We start from the raw sequence: 20608 nt of genomic DNA, 5'->3' as shown, positions 1-20608 counted from the left end.
TAAAATAGAGAACATGAGGTTCAGTTTAGAGAAAAATCTACATTATTATTAATATTCAGGAAGATGAGTCACTTAACCTCAACCTGAGATTAAATCATTTTCCAACATTCCCAGTAATTATGTAGATAAATTATGTCATTTTAGTGTTTTTTGTTTTGTTTTGGGGTTTTTTTCTGTCTATTTTTATCTTTTTGGTTGTAGTTTATTGTCTCATTTTGGTAATTTTATATATTTTCTCTTTTTGGGCGAGTTGAGTTGTTGGTCAAGTCCTAATTGTCTGGAGGTTGTTGGTCCACTGATCGTCTGGAGGTTGTTGGTCCACTGATCTTGTGGAGGTTGTTGGTCCGCTGATCGTCTGGAGGTTGTTGGTCCACTGATCGTCTGGAGGTTGTTGGTCCACTGATCTTGTGGAGGTTGTTGGTCCGCTGATCGTCTGGAGGTCGTTGGTCCACTGATCTTGTGGAGGTTGTTGGTCCGCTGATCCTCTGGAGGTTGTTGGTCCACTGATCGTCTGGAGGTCGTTGGTCCGCTAATTGTCTGGAGGTTGTTGGTCCGCTGATCGTCTGGAGGTTGTTGGTCTACTGATCGTCTGGAGGTCGTTGGTCCACTGATCGTCTGGAGGTCGTTGGTCCGCTGATCGTCTGGAGGTTGTTGGTCCACTGATCGTCTGGAAGTCGTTGGTCCATTGATCCTCTGGAGGTTGTTGGTCCACTGATCGTCTGGAGGTCGTTGGTCCACTGATCGTCTGGAGGTCGTTGGTCCATTGATCCTCTGGAGGTCGTTGGTCCACTGATCGTCTGGAGGTCGTTGGTCCACTGATCGTCTGGAGGTCGTTGGTCCACTGATCGTCTGGAGGTTGTTGGTCCGCTAATCGTCTGGAGGTCGTTGGTCCACTGATCGTCTGGAGGTCGTTGGTCCACTGATCGTCTGGAGGTCGTTGGTCCACTGATCGTCTGGAGGTCGTTGGTCCACTGATCGTCTGGAGGTCGTTGGTCCACTGATCGTCTGGAGGTTGTTGGTCCGCTAATCGTCTGGAGGTCGTTGGTCCACTGATCGTCTGGAAGTCGTTGGTCCATTGATCCTCTGGAGGTCGTTGGTCCACTGATCGTCTGGAGGTCGTTGGTCCACTGATCGTCTGGAGGTCGTTGGTCCACTGATCGTCTGGAGGTTGTTGGTCCGCTAATCGTCTGGAGGTCGTTGGTCCACTGATCGTCTGGAGGTCGTTGGTCCACTGATCGTCTGGAGGTCGTTGGTCCACTGATCGTCTGGAGGTTGTTGGTCCACTGATCGTCTGGAGGTCGTTGGTCCACTGATCGTCTGGAGGTTGTTGGTCCGCTAATTGTCTGGAGGTTGTTGGTCTACTGATCGTCTGGAGGTTGTTGGTCCACTGATCTTGTGGAGGTTGTTGGTCCACTGATCGTCTGGAGGTTGTTGGTCCACTGATCGTCTGGAGGTTGTTGGTCTACTGATCGTCTGGAGGTCATTGGTCCACTGATCGTCTGGAGGTTGTTGGTCTACTGATCGTCTGGAGGTCATTGGTCCACTGATCGTCTGGAGGTTGTTGGTCTACTGATCGTCTGGAGGTCATTGGTCCACTGATCGTCTGGAGGTTGTTGGTCCACTGATCGTCTGGAGGTCGTTGGTCTACTGATCGTCTGGAGGTCATTGGTCCACTGATCGTCTGGAAGTCGTTGGTCCACTGATCGTCTGGAGGTTGTTGGTCCACTGATCGTCTGGAGGTTGTTGGTCCACTGATCGTCTGGAGGTTGTTGGTCTACTGATCGTCTGGCTCGCTAACCAGAGAGGAGGGTTGTTGGTTTACTAATCACCAGAGAGGAGGCAGACATTAGCCGGTTTGTTTGGAGTCCGAAGGGCCTGGATGAGAGACTGAGAGACTCTGGATGGAGGAAAAGGTCCAACATCCTTCTGCTTTCTGCTCAGATAACCAACAGATCCTCTGTTTGCAGAACTACAGGCTTTATACACATTATTTACCAGTAGACTTGCGTCACTTTTCCATAGTTTTGAGGCTCGTTTTTGTGAAATTATTAGAAATCAAGCATAATATCAACCAAGCTACAGAGCTCTGTTTTACACAAGAGCAGAAAATCTTTAGAAAAGAAAAAAATATAGAGGGAAAAAACAAAACACTAAAAAGACACCACTTATCTGTGTGGCCTTATTCACATAAATTTCTGGGAAGCAAGAATATTTGAAAAACAACTCAGTAAACACCGATTTAGCCTAACCCAAAAGATCCCAAAAATAAACCAAAAGATTCATAAATGACACTAAAAGATCCAAAAGTACCCCAAAAGATCCAGAAATGACACTAAAAGATCCAAAATTACCCGAAAACATCCAGAAATGACACTGAAAAATGGAAAAATGACACCAAAAATCCAAAAATGACACTAAAAGATTAAAAACTACCTGAAAGGATACAAAAAATATCCAAAAAAAATCCAGAAAATGACACTAAATATCTAGAAATAACCCCAAAAGATCAGAAAAATTACCCCAAAAAATCCAAAATGTCACCAAAAGATGGAAAAACTACCCCAAAAGATTTAAAAAAATGATACTAAAAAATGGGAAAACTACCCCAAAAAATCCAAAAATTACCCCAAAAGATCCCAAAATGACACTAAATATCTAAAAACTATGACAAAACATTCAAAAATTATGCCAAATGATCCAAAAATTACCCCAAAACATTCAACAATGACACTAAAATATGGAAGGATTATCCTAAAAGATCCAAAAATGACAATATAAGATGGAAAAATTACCCCAAAAGATCCAAATCTTACCTGGTGTTGGTTCTGTCTAGTGTTGGTTCTATTCCAGTGTCTCCTGTTGACGTTATGATGATAAAACCTGGACTTCTTGTTTTTTGGCTGAAGATGGTTCTTTAAGTTGTTTTTGTTTAGAATCTGAACGCCTAAAGCATCTAAAATCGCCTCTGTGTTTATTTGTGTTTCTTTGAAGCCACAGATCCGCTGAGCTCCTGTGTGAATGATCTGGTGCCGGTCCATTAGAGCCGGTCCGGGTCCATCCATCCTGCTGGAGGAAGTTAATGACGAGTTGCTGGGTCCTGATGGGGCTGGATGACGGATGGAGGCTTCCAGGTAAAAACGCTGCAGACTTGGCGAGGCTGTGGTCTTCAGACAAACAGAACCGGCCCGTTTGGACCGTTAGGAAGCAGAGTAATGTGTCGACTCCCGGAGCTGTTGGCAGCAGACGTCCTGATCTGGAGCCAGAGATACCTGTGTTTGTGTAATCCACTGAGGCCGGGCTCTGGGAGCTCCGATAGGAAGCTTTTCTCTCCACTCAGGTGGAAAAATTCAACATTTAGCTCCAGTTCTGCTGCCGCAGGCCAACTAGAGGTCCAGGTTTAGTAAATACTGCAGCTTTCTGCAGTCTGAGGGGGTAAAACAGCATAAAATCTGCTCTCACATCAGTGTGATGCAGGTTAGAGGTTCTTATTTCAAGCTTAAATCATAAAGAACAGCTAAACACTGGTGGTTTGTGTTGCAGTGACTCTCTCTGGTTGAAATGGTTCCATATTTAATTTATTTTTTAGTGAACCCTGAACCCAAAACCCCCAAAACTAGCAAGCTGGAAGCTAGCAACCCCGAAGATAGCAACACCAAAGCTAGCAAGCAGAAGCTAACAATCTCGAAGCGAGCAAACCCAAAACTAGCAAACCTGAAGATAGCAATCCCAAAGATAGCAAGCAGAAGCTAGCAATCTCGAAGCTAGCAAGCCAGAAGCTAGCATCATCAAAGCTAGCAGCCCTTTAGCTAGTAAGCCCGAAGCTAGCATCCCTGAAGCTAACAACCCTGAAGCTAGCAATCTCGACACCAGCAAACCCAAAACTAGCAAACCTGAGGACAGCAAACTTGGATATATATTAAAAATAACAACTGAACACTAAATATAACTCGTTATAACTAGTTATTATGAACTTATGCACGAGATGACTTAAAAAATGAACCGATTAATCAGAAAATACATTAATAATCATCTGCTTGTGTTTTAATAGGTTTAATATTCATCATACAGTGAGTAAAACTGTTAAAAGTTGCAGCTGCAATGTGAAAAAAATGCTGCTTTTATCTCTGTTTTCTATAAAAACTGAATTTATTTTGGAACAAATGTGATTTTAATCTTCAGTTTAACATCGTTAGAGCTTCACAGGAAACAGTGATGTTTCTAAAATATTACATCCAATAACCAGGTTAGACTCCACTGGAAACCTTCTTCTTCCATCAGAAACTAAAGGAGCAGATTTCTACATGAAAGAGGAACTTTAATATTCAGTCTTTTATCGAAGCCTCCGGCTGCAGATTTCAGGTTTTCATCTGATAGCTTCGTCTCCGGAGGGTTTCTGACTGCAGCAGAGAAACTTTCTGACGCTGAAGAAAGACAAAGTTTTATAACATCTCAGTTAAATGGAGACGATGAAAGAAAGAAAAGCTTCAACATCTGGAGCAGCTTCAACAAATACATCACAATGGAGCTATTTTAACCAATCAGATTCCAAGCTGATGACTTCAGGGCCATCTTGCAGGCATACGATGACGTCAGTGTTTTCAAGTTCTCTGATTGCATGGTCACATAGTTAGCCAAAACTATTGATTCATATCTGGAGCAACCTGAACAAGCTAGCACTTTATCTAAAAGTGTTACTTAGCATTCAGGTCACTGCTGCACCTGAATGCACCAGTGACGTTAGCTTGATTTTTTGATTGTATTTCGTTTGGATTTGAAGAAGCTTTGAAGACGTTTGCTGATGCTGGAGGAGAAGACGAGCAGCTTTGTACCTTTGAGGTAAGAAGACTATGGCCGTTTCTCAGTATGTAACTGTCCCTACCTGGTTCTCATGTACTCATGAAACATCATCATGGAGACTGGATTGGACCAGACTAGTGAGCTTAGATATGAACCAGTGGATAGGACTGTAGATGTGAATCGGTAGATAGGTATTTATCTATGGCTGCAGCTGGCAGTAAACAGGAGGGGTCAGATTGTCTCGAGACGCTTTATTTTTATATTTTTCTATCATATTTAAAACATGACAAAGTAAGAAATTTAAACCTCTAGATTAGGGGTCGGCAACCCACGGCTCCGGAGCCGCATGCGGCTCTTTCAGCCCTCTGTTGTGGCTCCCTGTAACTTTGGAAAATAAATTGTTCTGCCTTTCAGGCGCGTTTCAATGCATTTTAATATAGAGAGTTTTATTGTGAAATTACCGCTCTTATTTTGACATGTCACTCCACCAGATGTGCTGCAGGGGTTTTCCCCTGGGACCTGAGAGCGCAAAGTTGATGCAGAGAGACAACACAGAGCTTACGATTCCCACACGTTTCATGCCTTTTTTTGTTTTACTCCTGGAGAAGCAACACCTGTAGTTTCACATCGTTTTGTACTTAAGAATGACAAGCCTGTATATTAAAGCTCCACTCCAAGAAAGACACGTCTGTCTTTGAGTCAGAAGTACTCATGATAGGATCGCAAGAACACGGCTCGATGTCCAGGCAGCAGGTCAGAGAGTCAGAGGAGTGTCGTCTTGGAAAATAGGGCAGCGACTTACCGGAGAAAAGTTATTAGCTTAAGATAAATAGATTTTACAAGTTAAATAGACATTCGCAAATTATTGATTTCCAGCTAACGTTATGTAACATATGAGGTCCAGGAGCAAAAATGACTTTAACCAGGTAAGATAAATATTAGTGGAAGGACACAATTAAAAAAATGAATCTATCTAATTAGAGGCTTTGTAATTATTTAATCACAACTGATTAACAAGGGCATAGAGGTAAGAAAGTGATATATGCAGTGTTGTCTTCATTTTAAATGCCAAAAGGATTTTGCGGCTCCTGGTGTTTTCTTTTCTGTGGGAAACGGGTCGAAATGGCTCTTTGAGTGTTAAAGGTTGCCGACCCCTGGTCTTGACTAATCCAATTTATTATTTAGTTTTTAACAGACTAATCAACAATTAAAATAACTTTCTCCACTAACACTAATAAACATGAGGTCAAATAGAAGGAACAGTTTTAAATCCTGCAGTCCCACGACGACAAGAATAAAGTTTGTCACCAAAAACTAAATCTGCTGCTGGATTCCATTAAAGTCCTAATAAATGATCATAAAGTGTGATAATAAAGGTTTGTGGTGCTAAAAATGTCAGAGTAAAGATATCAAGTTGAACATCTGGATGGAGGCTGATAAAAGTTGACCTCCCTTCATTTCTCTGGAGCGACTCCATGGATTTTAGGGATGCTGGTTAAAGACCTGCTCTTCTTGTCGTCTTCCTTCTAGTCGCTGTAAAAAGTCACTCCATCCTCGCCGACTTCAACACCTCTTCATGACAACTTGTTCTGCCTCTGACCTGGTGGAAACTCCAGAAACTCGGGAAAACCCGTCGAGACTCGGATTTTCGAAAAACTCGTCGGGCGGGGGAAGGTGTGGTGGGTGGTGGGGGGAGAGGGGGGAGGTGGGGGAGTAGTGCACTTTATTGTAAGATTTACAGTTATATAAAAAGTTATTTCTAAAAAATGTTTCCAAAATGTTTTGTGAACTGTACTGAATTTATTTGGTTTTGATAGTTCATGGTTACATGCAGACGCTAATAAAACTAGCAGGTTACATCAACATATAGGCATCGCACTAATTCAGGTTTGACATCACGATGTTCCAGACCTTTGCTTTAATACGTTTTCTCACACTGGACCACTTTGAATTTTAGTTTGAATACACCTGCTCTACTGGATTTCAATTGTTTTTTTTCCAACTTGTCAACACGTTTGTATAGGTCTCTAGGGATGTTTTTGAACTTTTGTTCTGAAAGTCTGACCTCTGTCAGTTTTTTTGTCATTCAAAAATTAGTGCTTGATTCAGTCAACTGATAATGTTGTGGTCCGGTCTGGGCCAAAAATGCCAGAGCTGATTTTTGCCCCAGTCCACCCCTGGTTTGGATGCAACTGTACTTCAAAATGTTGAAGCTAAAAGCAGTAAAATGTGATTAACCCCTTAAGCTTCAGTGTACCGCCGGCGGTACACCTACTAATTTGCATAGGAATTTCAAGAATGTCTGACGGCTGCAAACGCGATTATACAAATACTATACGCCGATGGAAAGCTTAGATTCTCATGAATCCGCCGGTATAAACCACTTTTAGATGCGATTACCACAGCGGGTGAGAAAAACACATTTGTCCGACAAAAACAAATATTCATCCATCCGTTCTCTATACACGGCTTCAACGCACACAGCGCGACTCACATTTCCGGGTTCATTATTACACACAAAAAAAAGATTACACAAAAAACGGCCATAATCCAACCTTTTACATCAGATGACACAAGCCAGGAAACTATTTTGTCCAAAACATGTCCTGAAGTCGGTATAAAATCCCCGAATCGGTCATTTTCAAGGAAATGCACCTCGCGATGCCCGTCCAATATTCCCTGTATTTTTCGTAATTTTTTTATTTAAAAATAGAATATTAGCGATTTTTTGTACTGAAAACGGCTGGAATTGACTGAAGCTTAAAGGGTTAAAGACATTTCACTTTATTTTATTTTGTGTTATTTTATCTTATTTTCTTTCATTTCACTTCATCTTTATTTTTTATTTCATTTTATACCCAAATATTCAGTTTTGTCTGATTGTTCGCCTCTTTATTGAACATCCAGCTTCTGTAACAACTGAATTTCACCCTGAGGATTATTGAAGTCATCGCAGTCGTCAACAACGAGGAAAAACACTTAAGAATTTCATGTTTTTTTTTTTAGCTTTTATAGTTTTTGAGAAATTACCCTAAAAACAGCCTCAAATTTCAACGTGAGAAAAATTCTGCGTAAAATAATTTGTTTTTCCAAAACATTTGCACCAGAAAGTATTTTAAATATCACTCTAAAATGTGACAGATTTAAATCAGAAATGGTTGAGCAGCGGAACGGTGAAGATTAAAGTTGGATTAAACTGATTAAGAAGCGACAAAAGAATGAAACTGATGGAAACATGAGGAAGGACGAAGGAAAAGCTTTATCTCTGTAACGTGTTTTAAATTCCCCTCCTCACCTCCACAGATCCGTCATTAACGATTCCTTTAATCAGCGGCTCCACAGATCAAACACGACTAATCCAATGTTTACCCTCCTCCAGGAAGTGATGTTTGTTAATGAGGAAGTGATGCCGTCGACGTCTCATCTAACAGGTAAATATAATCCCGTCAGCTTTAAGGAGTTCTATCTGCTGTCAGAGCTGATGTTTCACCTGCAGCAGTCGTTTGGTCCATGACCTTTGCTGTTCCGCCTCGTAAAACGGAGGATTTATGAGTTTGAGGATGAGGACGGCGACTCCCAGCCTCAGGGAGGACGAGGTGTGATCGACATTTATCTGCTGTTAAACCTGACGACAGCTTTTAAAGGTTTAGGACGAGAAGACGTCGTTTCTGTTGATGAACCTTCAGACTTCCTGTAGGGGGTAGAAGTCTGAGGTTTTATGTCATTTTGCGGTTGTGTGGTGTCTCTTCTTAGTTGTTGGGGTCTTTTGGGGTTTTTTCGTCTATCGCCATAGTTGTATTTCTTTGGTTGTTTCTGTACATTTTTAAGGTAGAAGTTCTTGAAAACTCAGAAATTTCACCTTTACAAGTGTAGAAAATGTTTATAGTTTGACTTGTCTTCTGTCTGTTGTTGTGCTAAATCATTTTGTCATCTTGCACCTCTTTACAGTTTTTGCTTCCTTCTGCAGTTGTGTGGAGTCACTTTTTGGGTTTTTTTTGTGTCTCACTATAGTTGTCTTGGATGTCTTTGTTTATATCCATTGCTGGGTTTTTTGTGTCTTTTTGAAGTTTTCTTACATCTCATTGTAGTTTTTTGGAGTAAAATCTGATGACAGGTTTTACAGGTTTTTGTTTTCTTTCATTTTTTTAATGTCCATTTGTGGGTTTTTTGTGTGTCTTTTTGTGGTTGTCTTGTGTCTCTGTGGTTTTCTTGTGCCTTTTACCGTTGCCTTCCTTCTTTGACGTCTGTGACTGACTCACTGATGCACTGTTTGACCTCTAGATGCTTCAGGGCTCTTGACAGTTTCCCGTCATGCTTTGGGTGACAGCTGACAGGTGTGTAACCACCCTGAGGGTAATGATTATTCATAAATATTGATTAAAGCTCCTCAGGTGTTTTATTCCAGTCCTTCACGCTGCCTTCCAGATAAAGACCTGGGGCCTCATTTATAAAACATTTCATAAGATTCATACTAAAGTTTGCGTACGCCTATAATACGAAAAGGGCGTATGCCCCTCGCCCCTGATTTATAAAACTGTGCGTAAGCACAGCTGCATGCAATTTCTTGATAAATCACACACCAGCTGGAAGATTGCACAGGTGGATCCACCTCACATTCCGCCCACAACACACCCACATTTTACCATGAATGGTCAAAGCAAAGTAACTCATGAATGTATCTGTATATAAATTAGCTGCTGATCCACGGCATTTCACGCAGCGCCCCCTGCAGTCTTTTCACTGCTGTGCGTCAGGATGAATGAATCATGTTGACCCAGGACACCCTGACACTAAATTTGTTATGATCATGTCCGATGTACAAATAATTTGTAAACTGATTGAATGTACATTTTTTCGGTTCACACAGACAAATTCATCTTCACTCGGGGGTTGTGGTGTGAAGCATGTGTGCCTGTACAGGGCTGATTAATGGTTGGACGCTCATCCCATTCGGCCACATATGGATAAATAAACAAAATTCTTTACTTTTTTGCCTTTTTACTGTGATAGTTGCAGTGAAGAGTGGCAGGAAATGGGGAGAAGAGTAGGAAGACATGCATAAAAGTGCCGCGGGCAGGAATCGAACCCGAGCCGCTGCGTTAGAGACCACCCCTACAAATGGGTCTTCTGCTTTCCCCGATGAGCCATACGGGTGCCGAGTGATCAGTAAACAGAATTATTTAATAAAGATCACCGCACCGGCCCCAGATACCGGCCCTTCGGTCAAACGACCGAATGAAATAACGTTCAATCCGCTCCTGTTAATATATGAACATAGTTCTGCAAATACAGTCGTCGGCCAAATGACGCACTATATGAACATCTACAACAATGAGGGTTTATGATTATCAGGCTCTACAAGTCTAATATGTGATAACAATGAAGGTTTGAGATCAATCTGGTTTCAATTCACCACTTCACCCTCCGGCACTGCCGTTCCCTCTGTCTCCAAAATGTGCTTAAGCAAGCATCAAAGTTGGCGCACCGGTGTGCACATTCTCACGCCAAGTTTGTTTTAGAAATCACAACGAACACAGCGTACGCCACTTTCTACGCAAAGTTTGTGATTTACGCCCTGTTTTGTGCGTAAAGAAGCATCAAGAATCAAAGTTGGCGAACCGGTGCGCACATTCTCACGCCAAGTTTGTTTTTAGAAATCACAAACTTTGCGTAGAAAGTGGCGTACACCTTTCTAGCCCTGTTTTGTGCGTACGCAAGCTTTATAAATGAGGCCCCAGGTCTGTGTTTGGTGATTATCGGCCTTCATGGCGTCCGTCTGGTTCCTTCTCATCCTGACATCAGTAAATCTTCTCTGAGGGTTTTTTCTTCTTCCTTTCAACCCAGTGGATGTCACTTCTTCAGCCTGTTTCCTGCTTGTCTTTTAAGTGAAGGATGGTCGACTGAGCGGCCGTTGAAACAGCGGGAAGACTCTGGACTTTCCCAGAATAATTGACCTGGTTGCCGTGGTAACCCTGCGACCCCGCCACACGGCGTCGCCGCCATCCTTCAGAGCTGCTGTGTTTTTGTTGTATTTCCAGGGGCTAGATTGCTTTTAAATGCACTGTCTCTTCCTCTTATTGCTTTTTTAATACTCTGCTTCCTGTTTGTCGCCTCGCCCTGATGAATCCATTACTTCTGCTGCTGCTCGGCCCTAATTTCCCTTCGGGGATCACTCAGGTTTCAACTCATCTGCAGACTGATGCGGCTGCAACCCTCCGCTGGTTTTTCACGGCGCCGGTGATCAAGATGTCCGTCCACCGTGCGGTAATTGTGTGAACGCTGGCGGCAGCATTAACCCTCTGAACCTGCTGCTGCTTGTTTTCTGCTCCCTGAGTTTACGGGCAGCAGTGAGGGAACACAGCGTTAAATCTGCAGGTTTTCTACGCTCAGCTCCACAAGTTTTCATTATTTCAGTGAATGGGGTCTTTTTAAAGCACATAAAGGATTTTATTAGTCACTGTAGTTTGTAAAAAAAAACATTTTTGTGGCAGTGAAGGCTGTGGATGAACATGAAGGTGAAGGATTTCTGATGCCGTTAATCAATGCAGTGCTGTGATGATACTTAGATGCATCTCTGGACATGAGACAGAGCAGAGATCCAAGTCTGAAGTTTCTTTACGGCTGTCTTCTGTCTTTCTGATAATTTTGTAATTGTCTTGTGTGTCCTTGTAGTTGTGTTGCGTCTTTTTGCAGTTGCTGTGTCCCTGAGCAGTGTTATTGCATGTCTTTGCAGTTGTTTTTTGTCTCATTGCTATTTTTTTGTCTCATGGCAGTTGTTTTATGTCTTGTTGTGATTGTGTTGTGTCTGTTCAGTTTTTTGTGTGTTGTTGCAGTTGCATTGCTTCTTTTCGCAGTTGTCTTGTGTCTCTTTACAGGTTTTCGTGTGTCTTTACCAGGGGCGTCACTAGGTTTTAAGGACGGGGGGACTTATGGGCTCGACACACGGGGAGCGACAGTTGAGGGGGGAATGCGAAAGTCATCGCAACAGGAGATAGATTGAACACACGGCGCGCGATACTTGGCAGCGGCACGCTGTGCAAAAGCACAGATCGCTTGTCTCCCTCACTTCTGATCGGCTGTGAAATTGAAGGATTTTTTTTACGTTTTCAAAGAGTTTCATGACAGAAAAGCATAAAGATGATGAGCCAGAAGACATTGCTTGATTTAGCCGAAATTTTACTCTTGACATTGGCCTATAAAAGAAAGAAACGACCCTGGGTCCATGCCATATTACAAACTAGGAAAGAGCATGGAGAATACCACCAGTTGATGCCAGATCTCAGAAAAGATCCAGAAAAATTCCAGGCCTACTTTAGCTGAAAACAATGTTTGAAAACCGGAGCGGACCATTAATGTATAGGAGCAGACTGTACTGTGTAACATGCTGAAAGCTCATTGGTCAGTGAGTGAAACCCTCGCTGATTGGTTGAAGCTCCAGGCGACAGCGACAAAAGTTGAACATTTTTCAACTTTCTTGTATCGCGTCACAAGCCAGCGGGTGCACGTCTACGTAAACGCACGCGAAATTTCACATGCACGAATGTCGCCGTCGAGTTGTTGGGAGGGGGGAAGCGATGTTCGTCTCGTCGCACAGCAGCCATAGAAAATGAATGGAGCGCCACTGTTGTCGCCTCCCGTGTGTCCAGCCCCTTAGACTTCAGGAATGCACAGGATGTGAGCGAACGTTTAATTTCACAAACAGCTAACAAAAACTGAGAAACTGTTTTTCCACCTTTTGGACAGATTTAGATTTATTCAGAGATACTTTACTGTGTAAATGTTTTAGGCCACAGTGGCCATGACTGAAGCTCACAATAATTCAGAGCTGCCAACTTGTGACCTCAGAGTGAGGTTTGGTCTGTGTGTGATGCTGGGGGGGGGTCTGGGGGTCCAGAAAATTATGAAAATTATTGATCCTATTTCCTGCATTATGGTGTAAATTAAAAGCATTTTGCCCTTTAAAATCTTATTATAGAGATAACATTAAAGCTGCAGTCCGAAGTTTGAATCGCAGCGTCTCCCAAAACACTGGTGGTCCCTCCCTCTCATTTCACCCCTTTATTTGTGCACGCGCGCAGTACATGAGAGAAGTGCCCGGAGTGCTGCAGCATCTCGCCTGTTTTGCTGTTTTCCCCTCTTCTACATTTAGTACATTTAGTAAATAATAAAGGAATTACATTAGAATGCTGTATTGAGTCTAACTTGTCCTAATACCAAAATAACATGAATCTGCTAGGACGAACGAGTAAAGTTTCAATATGTGATTACACTCGTGTATCCCTCTCGATGACGTTGTTTATCAAACTTATCTTCCATTCTTTTCGTAGTAAATGTATTTTGTGTATTTTGCTGTACCAGGCTGCAGACATGTTGTGTATTTTCCTCCTGATAGTCACTGTTTTATTTGTGCTTCTTTTCCTGAACCCCTCCAGCGATCAGTAAAGTTACTGCGACCCACAGACACTCGGTGTTTCTGTGCGTCAATCAGCTGCTCGGAGCTGAACTGACCTGCTGTCATTTCCAGCTAGTTATTTTCTGCTGCTTTCCTCCTGAACGGGACACATTTCCCAGAATGCTGCAGTCACAGTGACCTGGTCTGTGACAGTCGGTGCTCATTTGGACACTTCTTCTCCTGAGTCCGGTGTCGGTGCTGCTGTGGTTAACCAGCCACTTTATGGGGGAAACAGGAGGAAGCAATTACAGCGAATAAACTGGAGCGGCCGTGGAATAATTAGAGTCATCCCTGGACACGAGGCGGAGCAGCCGTCCAAGTCTGAGGCAAATGAACTGGGAGACTGCAGCAGCTGAGCTGAATTCCAATCGGGTAATTTCCCCCGACGTTATGGCCCCAAACTCCCAGTTACTGAGGGCTGCTGCTGATTAAACACCGACTCAGATAGTGTTCCATCTCTGAACCTCAGACCTCCAACCCTCCGGCCCGGCTGTCCAATCACAGCCTGATTAATACCTGAGAAACTGGAGAGACCGGCGGCCATGTTGGCTCTGATCAGGTGTTTATAGGAGGCAGACTTCCTGAGCAGTCTGAGGATGTTTCTGAGGATCGTACATGATTCACCACCACAAAGATCCATCGTTGATCATCTACAAGTTTCAAAAATATTCTAAGACCGCGACAGATTTGACATAAGAGCTCAAGAAATCTTTTCCTGATGAGTTTAGAGACACATAAATAAATGAGACGCTGATTATTTCTCCACATAATTATATTTTTGAAGGCAAAGTCACTCAAAGACTCATGAAACTGTTGCAGACATGAAAATATTTTTGAGTCTCTTTACAGTTGTCTGGTTCTCTTTACTGTGGTTTTGTGTCTCTTTACAGTTTTCTTGTATCGTTGTGGTTGTTTTGCATGTCTTTGTAGTCATTTTGTGCCTCTTTGAAATTGTTTTGCATGTCTTTTATTGATTTTTTTGTAGTTGTTAATGATTGTTTTTGCCTCTGGTTATTTTTAATCTGTTCTATTTCATCTTGTGTTTGTTTCTTTTTGCATCTTTGCATGTCTTTGTAGATATCTAGTCTCTCATTGGGGATGTTTTGTGTCTCTGTGGTTGTTTTGTGTCTCTTTGTGGTTGTTTTGTGTCTCTGTGGTCATTTTGTGTCTGTTTGTGGTCATTTTATGTCTCTTTGTGGTCGTTTTGTGTCTCTGGTCATTTTGTGTCCGTTTGTGGTCGTTTTGTGTCTCTTTGTGGTTGTTTTGTCTGTCTTTGTGGTCGTTTTGTGTCTCTTTGTGGTCATTTTGTGTCTCTTTGTTGTCGTTTTGTGTGTATTTGTGTTCATTTTGTCTGTTTGTGGTTGTTTTGTGTCTCTTTGTGGTCGTTTTGTGTCTCTGTGGTCATTTTATGTCTCTTTGTGGTTGTTTTGTGTCTCTGTGGTCATTTTGTGTCTGTTTGTGGTCATTTTATGTCTCTTTGTGGTCGTTTTGTGTCTCTGGTCATTTTGTGTCCGTTTGTGGTCGTTTTGTGTCTCTTTGTGGTCGTTTTGTCTGTCTTTGTGGTCGTTTTGTGTCTCTTTGTGGTCATTTTGTGTCTCTTTGTTGTCGTTTTGTGTGTATTTGTGTTCATTTTGTCTGTTTGTGGTTGTTTTGTGTCTCTTTGTGGTCATTTTGTGTCTCTTTGTGGTCGTTTTGTGTCTCTTTGTGGTCATTTTGTGGCCGTTTTGTGTCTCTCTGGTCATTTTGTGTCCGTTTGTGGTCGTTTTGTGTCTCTTTGTGGTCATTTTGTGTCTCTTTGTGGTCGTTTTGTGTCTCTTTGTGGTCATTTTGTGCCTCTTTGTGGTTGTTTTGTGTCACTTTGTGGCCGTTTTGTGTCTCTTTGGGGTTATTTTGTGTCTCTTTGTGGTCGTTTTGTGTCTCTTTGGTCATTTTGTGTCTCTTTGTTGTCGTTTTGTGTGTATTTGTGTTCATTTTGTCTGTTTGTGGTTGTTTTGTGTCTCTTTGTGGTCATTTTGTCTGTCTTTGTGGTCGTTTTGTGTCTCTTTGTGGTCATTTTGTGTCTCTTTGTTGTCGTTTTGTGTGTATTTGTGTTCATTTTGTCTGTTTGTGGTTGTTTTGTGTCTCTTTGTGGTCATTTTGTCTGTCTTTGTGGTCGTTTTGTGTCTCTTTGTGGTCATTTTGTGTCTCTTTGTGGTCGTTTTGTGTCTCTTTGTGGTCATTTTGTGGCCGTTTTGTGTCTCTCTGGTCATTTTGTGTCTGTTTGTGGTCGTTTTGTGTCTCTTTGTGGTCATTTTGTGTCTCTTTGTGGTCGTTTTGTGTCTCTTTGTGGTCATTTTGTGCCTCTTTGTGGTTGTTTTGTGTCACTTTGTGGCCGTTTTGTGTCTCTTTGGGGTTATTTTGTGTCTCTTTGTGGTCGTTTTGTGTCTCTTTGGTCATTTTGTGTCTGTTTGTGGTCGTTTTGTGTCTGTTTAGTGTTATTTTGTGCCTCTTTGTGGTTGTTTTGTGTCTCTTTGTGGCCATTTTGTGTCTCTTTGGGGTTATTTTGTGTCTCTTTGTGGTCGTTTTGTGTCTCTTTGTGGTCATTTTGTGGCCGTTTTGTGTCTCTCTGGTCATTTTGTGTCTGTTTGTGGTCGTTTTGTGTCTCTTTGTGGTCATTTTGTGTCTCTTTGTGGTCGTTTTGTGTCTCTTTGTGGTCATTTTGTGCCTCTTTGTGGTTGTTTTGTGTCACTTTGTGGCCGTTTTGTGTCTCTTTGGGGTTATTTTGTGTCTCTTTGTGGTCGTTTTGTGTCTCTTTGGTCATTTTGTGTCTGTTTGTGGTCGTTTTGTGTCTGTTTGGTGTTATTTTGTGCCTCTTTGTGGTTGTTTTGTGTCTCTTTGTGGCCGTTTTGTGTCTCTTTGGGGTTATTTTGTGTCTCTTTGTGGTCGTTTTGTGTCTCTTTGTGGTCATTTTGTGGCCGTTTTGTGTCTCTCTGGTCATTTTGTGTCCATTTGTGGTCGTTTTGTGTCTCTTTGTGGTCATTTTGTGTCTCTTTGTGGTCGTTTTGTGTCTCTTTGTGGTCATTTTGTGCCTCTTTGTGGTTGTTTTGTGTCACTTTGTGGCCGTTTTGTGTCTCTTTGGGGTTATTTTGTGTCTCTTTGTGGTCGTTTTGTGTCTCTTTGGTCATTTTGTGTCTGTTTGTGGTCGTTTTGTGTCTGTTTGGTGTTATTTTGTGCCTCTTTGTGGTTGTTTTGTGTCTCTTTGTGGCCATTTTGTGTCTCTTTGGGGTTATTTTGTGTCTCTTTGTGGTCGTTTTGTGTCTCTTTGTGGTCATTTTGTGGCCGTTTTGTGTCTCTCTGGTCATTTTGTGTCCGTTTGTGGTCGTTTTGTGTCTGTTTGGTGTTATTTTGTGCCTCTTTGTGGTTGTTTTGTGTCTCTTTGTGGCCATTTTGTGTCTCTTTGGGGTTATTTTGTGTCTCTTTGTGGTCGTTTTGTGTCTCTTTGTGGTCATTTTGTGGCCGTTTTGTGTCTCTCTGGTCATTTTGTGTCCGTTTGTGGTCGTTTTGTGTCTCTTTGTGGTCATTTTGTGTCTCTTTGTGGTCGTTTTGTGTCTCTTTGTGTTCATTTTGTCTGTTTGTGGTTGTTTTGTGTCTCTTTGTGGTCATTTTGTGTCTGTTTGTGGTCGTTTTGTGTCTCTTTGTGGTCATTTTGTGCCTCTTTGTGGTTGTTTTGTGTCTCTTTGTGGCCGTTTTGTGTCTCTTTGGGGTTATTTTGTGTCTCTTTGTGGTTGTTTTGTGTCTCTTTGGGGTTATTTTGTGTCTATTTGTGGTCATTTTGTGTCTGTTTGTGGTCGTTTTGTGTCTCTTTGGTGTTATTTTGAGTCTCTTTGTGGTCAGTTTGTGTCTCTTTGTGGTTGTTTTGTGTCTCTTTGTGGCCCTTTTGTGTCTCTTTGTGGTCGTTTTTCATCTGTGTGTGGCTGTTTTTGGTGAACATCTCTTTTTTGTCAGGTTTCTGATGTTCTCCTACCCTCCATCCACACCTCTGCCTCTGCTTCTTCTGTTCTTTCAGGTTTTCAGTCATGAATTCTCAGCTTTTTCTCACCTGGCAGCAGAAAACAAGGACATAATTTCCATAAATGTTGAAGCTGGTGGCCTGCAGCCATGTGTGCGTCTGTGCATTGTGTAGGTTTTTGCATGCGTGTGTGTGTTATAATTCAGGCTGCAGAGCATCTCGACACCTCGGGCAGCGTTGAGAACATGATCAATGATTCACCGCCTGCAATTAGTTCTAAAGGTGTCGACGCTTCGCAGGCGGTCGCTGCGTTGACTAATGATTCACGCTGCTTCTTATCAATAATAATAATGATTATGTGCAGCGCTTTGTTGTTTATGTACACCTCAGTGGAACAATGTGCGGCATGTTCTCCACCGCTAACGGATCGTTTTGTTGTAAAAACAGGACGCTTATACTGAGATTATCAGAACGCCACCTGCTTTGGTTGCAGTAATTAAGCTGTGTGTGCTCATGGGCACATCTGCAACACGAAACAATGAGAACAGGACGGGGTTTTCTGTGTTTGGAGCGTCAAAGCTCCCTCCTGGCTGTGGAAATAACAGTCTGACAGAACAACTGCAGCTTTGTCTTTTAACCTGTTTTCTCTGCAAATTGCTCCCTCCGAAGACGACCGCCAGAAAAACTTGTTCATTTCAGCTAATTTCTAATTAATTCTCCATCAAAACCACATTTACTTTTAATGTTTCCCATAATTCTCGGTGAAACTAGACTTTCCTTTCAGTGGACCGACTGTGGGATTCATTAATAATGATATTGCTGAAGATATTTTGCATAATTGCTTTCAAAACAAAGCTACAAGTTGCTTTAAATGGGAAAATGAAGATGAAAATCAAGAAATTATACTAATTAGAAGTTTCAACAAAGAATAAAAAAGAATGAATTCGATGTTCAGGCAGGGAGCTGAGGCCGTGCAGAGCTTTAATGAAATCTGACGTCATCTTAAGATCATCTTTTATAACCAGAATAGAGCTGATGTGATCTGTTGAAGCCGTTTTGTCCTGTTGCACTAAAAGCTGATCTTTTGAATTTCTCGTCCATTTTAAGCCACGCCGGCAGCGCTGCTGCAGGGAGGTTCATGCCGGTCGGCGTCCTGCTTCTCCTCTTTGATCCAGACAGTCACAATTAGATGAATTTCCATATTATGAACACCGACTGATTTTCTGTGAAATTCTCTGAAGGTATTCATGGTCTGATTCTGTCCTTTGACCGCAGACTCAATCATGCATTTTGGGTCTTTCATAGGTTTAGGAAAGGTTTTCTGGACATATGATGGTTAAAATTACACATACAACTACTTGAATCATCAGTTTTGTCGATGTAGAAAGTTATTTTAATCTAATTTTTTTTAGTTTCATGGCTTCTAAACTTCTAGTGAGATTCTGGTCGACTACAGCTGCTGACTCCGCTATGACAGAATCTGCTGGGTCCAAAATATGCAAACGGCAACTTGAATCATCAGCAACGTTTCAACCAGACAATGAGTCCAAACACACATCAGACGTGGTAAAGAAATGGTTCCATCAGGCTGGAATGAAGGTTCTAGAATGAAGGTTCTAGACTGGTCTCCCCAAAGTCCTGATTTAAACCATCAAGAACCTGAAGAACCAAGTATGAGTCAGAAAGAGAACAAGTTTAGTGGAACTGAACCAATTCTGTCCAGAAGGCTCAAAGATAAACCAGAAGACCTTTGATAAATCCATGAAAGGACTCAAATACATGATTGTTTTTACTGTGACAAAGATCTGTGTGTTTCTGTGATTCCAGAGTTCCAGGAGTAATTATCAACTGAAGACTGCCATCATAAACATGGTCTTTACTTGTAAACTTTTGTTCATGCCTGTACATGACATGTTTAACATCCTCAGATGTGATGAATCAACAACTCAAAAATGATCCAAAAAAAATCCAAAATGACTAAAAAGGGGCTCGAAATGACTCTCAAATTGAACCAAAATGGTTAGAAAATTTGCCCAAAATGGCAAAAAGGTCCAAAATGACCAAAAATTGGTTGAAAATGACTCTTAAAATTGGTCCAATATGACCCAAAGAAATGGTCCAAAATGACTAGAAAGTGGTTCAAAATGGTTTCCAAAACAAGTAAAAAATTGCTCAAAATTTGCCCAAAATGATCAACACTGTCCAAATTGACTCAGAAATGGCCGAAAACCTGTCCACAGTTACTTTAAAAATTGACCAGAGAGAACTCAGTTAGTGGTAAAGAAATGGTTCCATCAGGATAGAATGAAGGTTCTAGACTGGTCTCCCCAAAGTCCTGACTTAGACCATCAAGAACCTGAAGAACCAATTCTGAGTCAAACAGACAGATTTCTACAATTCTACAATTTCATTTAGCAGACGCTTTTGTCCAAAGCGACGTACAACACAAGCAAGAATTCACACATAAGAAAAGACAGATTTAAATCTGTTGTCTGTTTTAATTAAACAGACAAACCAGAAGAACCAAGCAGAGGTGGAAATGGACGTATTTAACAGGTATTTTTATTCTAATTGACAGTATAAACAATGTTCTACTGTGACTGGATGCATAGCTGGTTGTACATCGAGTTTTCTTAGATTCTTTGAAGCAGCAGAAAGAAAGAAAAAAAAAAAAAAGTGGTACAATCCCAGCTCTATGTGGCTTTTCAGACTGAACCAAAGCGATAAACTCCTCAGGTGTTTTTGCAGCAGCAGGTTTGTCCTCTCATTCACATTTCAGACAGAAAGTCTGAGCAGCTCTTTCTAACAAACAGGAGCTACATCCGTCCAACATCTGCTGCTGTTAGCGTCTGACTGATCAATGGACATGTGGCTCTCTGAGTGACATTAATGGTGGAGTTCAAGTGGTTCATTCTCCCAACGCTGCTCTTTAATGGATGTTCTGTCTTTTTTTCAGAGAATATTTCTGTCTCAATGTGAAGCTAAAAGCTGCTAATGTGTAGAGACGTACATTTTCTTCTGCTTGTATGAATTGATGCTTTTCTATCCACCTGTGATTATCATGTCCTCGTGATGTTGATGGATGATTTCCTGCTTTGTTTCCTTTAAGACCTCAGAGTCTCCACATGTCTCCTGGTGAACTCGAGTCCTGATTTAATTTCTTTTTGTCTCCATGAAGCTTTGACTGGTGAAGAACAGCTGCTGTTTACACAATCTGAAGCTTGTCAGAGGAGTCATAGAGTCTTGGTGGCCTCCCTCTCTGGTCTCTTTCTCCTTCAGAGGAGTCATAGAGTCTTGGTGGCCTCCCTCTCTGGTCTCTTTCTCCTTCAGAGGAGTCATAGAGTCTTGGTGGCCTCCCTCTCTGGTCTCTT

Source organism: Acanthochromis polyacanthus, chromosome 19 (assembly GCF_021347895.1).
Source record: "Acanthochromis polyacanthus isolate Apoly-LR-REF ecotype Palm Island chromosome 19, KAUST_Apoly_ChrSc, whole genome shotgun sequence".
NCBI classification, from domain to species: domain Eukaryota; kingdom Metazoa; phylum Chordata; class Actinopteri; family Pomacentridae; genus Acanthochromis; species Acanthochromis polyacanthus.
Note: the sequence above shows the minus strand (reverse complement) of the source record.